This window comes from Cicer arietinum, chromosome 7 (genome assembly GCF_000331145.2).
Source record: "Cicer arietinum cultivar CDC Frontier isolate Library 1 chromosome 7, Cicar.CDCFrontier_v2.0, whole genome shotgun sequence".
Taxonomy (NCBI): Eukaryota; Viridiplantae; Streptophyta; class Magnoliopsida; order Fabales; family Fabaceae; genus Cicer; species Cicer arietinum.
Window position 1 is genome coordinate 54,536,463 of NC_021166.2, and position 7,150 is coordinate 54,543,612.

Consider the following 7,150-nt stretch of genomic DNA (forward strand, 5'->3'; position numbering starts at 1 on the left):
ACGGGCATTAATTTTATTCATAATTTTTTTTTTTTGACTGATAATTCATTATTATTATTATTTATTATTATCAACACCCAAATATTTAAAATATATATAGATTTTTATCTGACCAAATTTTACCAGATTAGATGCTTTTTTTTTTCGTATTTAAAATATATATAGATTTTTATCTGACAAATATTACCAGATAGATGCTTTTTTTTCTCGTATTTTGTTTACGCAAGTATTATTGAAAATTAAACTTTTATACATTTTAGAATAAATAATTTACACGTTGCAATTATTATTTATATAATTTTAAAAATAGTTAGAACAAAAATTAAATACTTTTAATGACTAAAATATGTATAATGTAAAAGTTATTATAATATATATAAATTAAATATTTATCATTATTATTATTATGGAAAATTAAATAAATATATTTTGTTTTGACAAAATTAATAAATAAATTTTGAAAGATTAAATGTGATTTTAGCTTTTGTAGAAAGAATGTTTTTAGCTTTTGTCGAAAATAAATATATGTTTTTATTTTTTATTAAATAAAAATAAAATTAAATATAACTACAAATTTTCAAATTCGAATCTGATAAAAAACATCTACCATAATAATATTAATATTGTCAGTTGAAATATGACTTAATCATTAAAAATACAATTTTTAATATCTATAAAATTATCTCGCAACAGTTTTAATCCTAGTTGAAACGAAATATATTTAATTATTAACTTAAAAATATTTGAATGATTTTGTAAATATATCTAAAACATTATAAAAAAATTGTCTATAAAATTTTGAAATTTTAAATTTTGAATTAATTAAATATAAATGTTTTTAATGTAAAAAAAAAGATAAAAGAAAAAAAATCATATATATTAAGATGAAAACTCTTTACATAATAATTTTATAAAGATAAAACTTGTATTTTTATTTTATTAAGACTAAAATTAAAAAGTTAAAATTTTATAAAACTAAAATTATATAATTAATTCTATTTTAAAATAAGAATTTAATTTCTTTTTACACAATAATTCTTTTAGTTATATTTTCTTAGTTTAATAAAGATGTTGTATATAAATTTTATATTGATATAAAATAACAATATTATACTACTATATTTTCTTTAATTTTGTGATTTTGACTGATAATATATTTTCTTTATAAGCTAACCGAAAAAATTAAATCTCAATCACGCGAATTGAAAAATTAAAATAAAAAAAAAAATCAGAGAGGACTGTTTCGTAAACTGAAACATATGCTTTCTTTTCATCTTTTTATTTATTTTTACTTGGGTATAAACTTTCTTTTTAATATTTTTTCCCAATAAATAGGAAATGTGGATTTGGGAGCGGAATCGCCAAAGAAAATTGTGTTGCTTGCTTCAGAGGAAAGCGCGAACCGTGCAACTTTTCTCAATGTAGCGCGGGTTGTCTATGCAACTCAGACACGTGGAATGATACAACTACAAAGTTTTTGTTTAGTTTTTAAAAATAGATCGCGTATAAATGGATATTAAGGTTATACAGCATTCGATAACCGTTATGTATTAATTTAAAGTTTATAGTGTATTTTATAAATTAATTTAAGTAGGGTATAGTTAATATTTCTTTCAATTTCACTTTTATTCTTGTAGATAAATTATTTTTACCTTTTATTTTGATTATTATAATTTAAAATGAATAATTATATAAATAATTAATTTATAAACAATTTAAAATTGATAATAATTAAAGTAGTTAATTTATTATATCTTAAAATTAATAAAATAGCTAAATAAATAAATAATATATCAACTTAATAAATAATTTATTTATTATAATTTTAAATAATTTATTTATTATAATTTTAAATAATTTATTTAGGGTTTAGATAAATAAATAAAAATATATCAAATTGATAAATTTTAAATTAATAAAAAAAATATTTTTAAATTGCTACTTTTAAAGTAGTAATTTTACATTAATTATAAGCATTAATTGAAAAAAATTATTTTTAATTAAGAATATTATTTTATGTAATTTTACATTTTTAAGCTTATTAAATCATTAATTTTATTAAACATTTTAATTATCTTAACAGCTATAAATTATTAGTTATCAACTAATTTTGCGAAGTAAAGTCTAAGTCTAGTAGAAGGGGTGATCTCTCAAAATATTTTGAATTAAGATTCAAATTTCATTTTAAAGAAATACTTATATTTAGTGTCTAACATTCAAAGATGGAAACTTATAGAAAACTTTATGGTTCATTTGCAATGGTTGTGAGATTCTGGTATTTGGTTTTAAAAGTCAATTTCAAAACCAAAACACCTTCAAGTAAAATAAAGTTAAGTTGAAATTTTACTTAATTGCAAAACAGTTTTTTCTTAAAACTCAAAACAACAAAACAAAAAATAAGTTTTATAATATCGGTTTCTTTTTTTTTAAGAATTATTTTAAAATTAATATATCATCATTCAATAAATATAAACATCACTCCAATAACAATTGATCAGCAATCACCATCGACCATCAACTCCAACTACGACCACTGTCACAAATCATCCACCTCGGCCATCGATCACCTTCATCATTATCGACCACTCACCTCTTACTATCGCTTATGAGATCCTATAATGGTCTCCATTTACAAATGAAGTCAAGGCAAAATAAACATTTCAATATAAATGTATGACAATTGACATCATCAAGGGAGTAAAAAAAAAAACATAGTGTATGTACAAAAGATATGCATTCGATAGCTACATCCCGATGACAGCAAAAATGAGTGTGCATCGACCTGTAGCATTTTTTTTTTTAAATCAGATCAACGAAAGTAACTAGCACAAATAAAGTGTATGGGTGAAGTGGTGGTTACTTAGTTTACCAAAGATATAATTGAAAAAAATTTAATTGACAAAATACGTTTTAACTCCCAAAATCTTGGCGAAGGAGAGTCAGATAACTCAATTGATTTTAGATAAGGAGTGGAGAAAATAAGAGTGAAAAGATCAAAGTTTAATCTCTTGTGAAGGAAAAAAATACTAACATAATAACTAACTAATATACTAACATAGAAAGATAAAATCCTAAAATCAAACAGAATTATTTCATAAAAAATCAATCTAAAAAAATATCAATTTTATGGTTCCCATTGTTTGTTTGAGCATTTTGAGTTAGTCAAAATAAAAATAAAAATGATTTTTAAGTTAAACTAAGAAACTACTTTTAATAGTGTTTAAAAACAATATGATTTAATTATGTGATTGAGTTTAAGTCGTTAACAAGCTTCACTGAATGATTAATTATTCAAAAAAAATCAAATTTAAATTTAACTAAAATAATTTTTATCAGATTTTATTTATCTTTTTTATTCAAATTTAGATCCCTATAACTTCATTCTCCTATGGATTGGAGGTTAAAACAACAACAACAACAATAACAACAACAACAATAATAATAATAATAATAATAATAATAATAATAATAATAATAATAATAATAATAATAATAATAATAATAATACAGTTGACGAGTGTTATAGATTCATTCTTTTTTTGATGAGTTAGAAATTAGTCGAATTTTTGTTTAGCTTGACTCGACTCGATAAAAATTAGTTATTTTTCAATTTGAATTCGATTCGATTCAAGTTCACAAACAACTTAGTTTAGGTCAATAGCTCGAATCAAACGAACCAAAAATCAAAACAAAACTATTAAAGGAACAAATATATTCTTTCACCTTTAATTAAAATGTTAATAAAAACTATCAAAAATAGGTTAACCAAATTTGGAAATATAAGTCACCTTCTAACATGAATTAAAAAATGTGGTCAAAGGTATAAATCATCCACATGTTGATGAAACCTAATTTGGGAATATTATTTTGTATTTAAACGACTTCTATATTTATTCTATCAACATAGAAATACTCATTTTGTAAATAGACATGCAACTAAGATTGCTCCTAATATAACTAGGGTGATCTCCGATCAATCTTATTTTCAAAAATTCAGTTATATTTTTCATTTTATTGTTGACATTATTGAATCGGAAATTAAGTAAACACATTTTTGAATAAAAACAAAAGGGCGATCACTCACTATTTTTACAATTTTGTTTTCCCCTAAAAATGAATAAGTTGTTAGTCGATAACGACAAGCAGTTGAATTTAGGGTAATCAGATTTTCCTCAGTCGAAGTAAGGTCACACGAATAAATGACTGAAGTAGAAATGTCAATTTATAAGGAATAGGGTTTGAATTGTAAATTCACCTATTTAAAATTTTCTGTTAAAATCTTAAGAAGATAACTCAATATTGATCTTGGTATTGAAAACATAGAACGTTCTTGATTATGGAAACAGAAAACAAATAACGTTCTTGGTTAGTAAAAATCACAGTTTTAGCTTATCTATTTAACTTGATTATTAAAATGATTGAAAGTAAATAGAGATAATGGAAGAGATATCACACAATGATATATTATGGTTCACCCAACTCGGGCTACGTCTAGTCCTCCCAACTGTGAGATTTTTCACTAAGTGTTCAAACGGATAACGTTCTTGATTTTATACCGTTTTTGTTAAGATCAACCTTCATCTGTAACAGCAATTCCTTTCCACCCATAAAAGATTCAACCAAATCATCTATCAATCTTTAGAGATGATTTTACCATTCACCTTTTAACCATAAAAATGATTTTTACAAAAGCTACTCAAACTATAAACAATCATTAAAGTATTGAGTTTGTACAATAATGATTTAAAGAGATTGGTAGAACTTGAGTATGCTCAACTTGTGTTTGAGAATAGATTCTTAGAATTCAGTAATGCAATCTGGATATATGAAGAGGGAATCAGAACTGATTCTTTTGCAATTGAGAAGTTTTAAAGTATGTAAGCGTATGTAATTGATGGATTTTCTTAGCATTGAAAGTTCAACTTCTTCCTTGAGTTTGTGATTCCTTTTATAGGCTTCAAGGAGGCTGATGACAGCTATTATGACCATTGAAAAGGTGCATTGATGTCACATGTCAGTCTTAACCAAAGACTATACTTTTTAACTTTGAATATTCTTGATTTGAACATTATGCATTTTTGCTTATGCGTTAATAACGTATGATATGCAATTTATCTTTCTCAATTGTGATGATCCTTTGTTTATACACATAAACATCTTAGAAATGTGCCTAATCGATTCAGATTAAGACTGTCTTTTGATTTGTACAAAACAGATTAGAGAATGATATAACAAGGCCGAAGAATGATGTAACAAGACTAGAGAATGGTGGTCAGTAAGCTGGAGAATATTTGTATCATTCTGGACTGGTGTCATCATTCTTGGGACAATTGTTAATCATGCTGGAGAAAGATGTTTGTTGTTGATGATTATGTGTAACATGTTGGAGACTTATGTTACCATTACATGAGAATGATCATTTGACACTTTTGCTTTATTTGTGCCTTTTAATATTTGATCTCTTTGAGTGTTTCTTTTTCTCATATGAGAGTTGTATATTCCTAATATATGAACTGGAAATCCATTCGCATTTGCAAGAGCTTTCCTTGCATTAAAATCTGATTTGATCTTGCTTGCTGAAAATGACAGAAGCGTGGAGAATGTTCTTGGTTTTCCAGTTGATGCCAATAATGTTATTGGTCCAATTTTGTTCATTTTTAGCTCTTTCTTTAAACTGATTTCTCTTGTATTTGATTTATACCTATCTTGGATTATTACATTTAAAAACACATGTTAAAATTAACACATAATTTAGAATCATAATTAGAGTCTTTAATTAATCCTTATTTGTTTACATCAAAATATTAATTTGGGATTTCTCCTCAACAATGACAACTGAATATGGGCCAGTCGGATCTTCATCAAATCTACAAAGATCCACAAAGGTCACGCAGACACCTGAATTGGTTAAAGCTCATTAGAAAATCTGGCAATTATACACGTGTTTCATGCTTTTAGTACAACTAACTATCAACATGATGGCACGACTTGAGGAAAAACGTGTGCGGATTTTGGTAACGAGAAATATCATGAGTAGGCAAGAGAATGAGATTGTGGTTCCTTTTAAAAAAAATTAATTCCTGCTTTTAATATTAAAATTAACTCAATATTAATCTTGGTTACAAAACAAAAATACAGAACGTTATTGGTTAGTGAAAAATAAATGAAACAAATTATTTCTACATGATCAATGATCGTGAGTTATAAATAATTAAGGATGAACATAAGAGAATCAGACAATGATGTATTTTAGTTTACCCAATGTGGACTATGTTCACTCCTTACAATTTGTGAGTTTTTTCACTAATGTGTTTTACACAAGAACGTTATTGCTTTCACACAAAATTTATTGATCATTCTTGATCAATTTTCACCTTTCAATATTGAAATGATTTCTTACAATTACCTTTCAGTCCATAATTTTTTTTACACATTACCTTTTAATCACAAAAAGGAATTTTTATAAACCACTCAAATTATCTTTATAAATATAGTCTTGAGTTTCAAATGAAATTATGGAGGAAGGTTAAGGGATCAAAAATCTACTAAACACATGTTTGAGATTGATTTTCAACAAAAACTCAATAAAAAGATCCTTGAATCTAGTGTAAGAGAACTGGAGCTTTTGCTTTATCGAAGAACTTTGATTTCTAAAGTATGATTGTTTTAGTGATGAATTGATTACACTTAAAACTCTAGACGTTGTCTTCACCTTAAGGTTATTCGTATATGCATGATGAAGGTTGATGACAGCTCATATAGTCGTTACGGATCCACCTATTCAGAGTGATGTTTTAATAGACAATGTTCTATTTTATCCAAAACATTCTTGCTTTGTAACTAGAACGTTCTTCGTTATGCTTTGGTGAATATTGTGACTAGGATCTTTTAGTAGCTGTTTGGTGTTAGTATCTTTACTTTGTACACAAACTGAACTTTTTGCAAAAAGGTGCAACATCTGTGTCATTTTCATCCTTGTTGTCCTAGATGTACTTGTTCATAGGTCATCAATCTAGAGATTGATCTTGTTATTGTTCTTGATCTTGTTTTGCTTATTCTAACCTTTCTTATATGGTTCGTAGTCCTATAGGATCTTAAGACACATCTATTATACTAATACACCTTATGATTACTATTTATACACTAATAT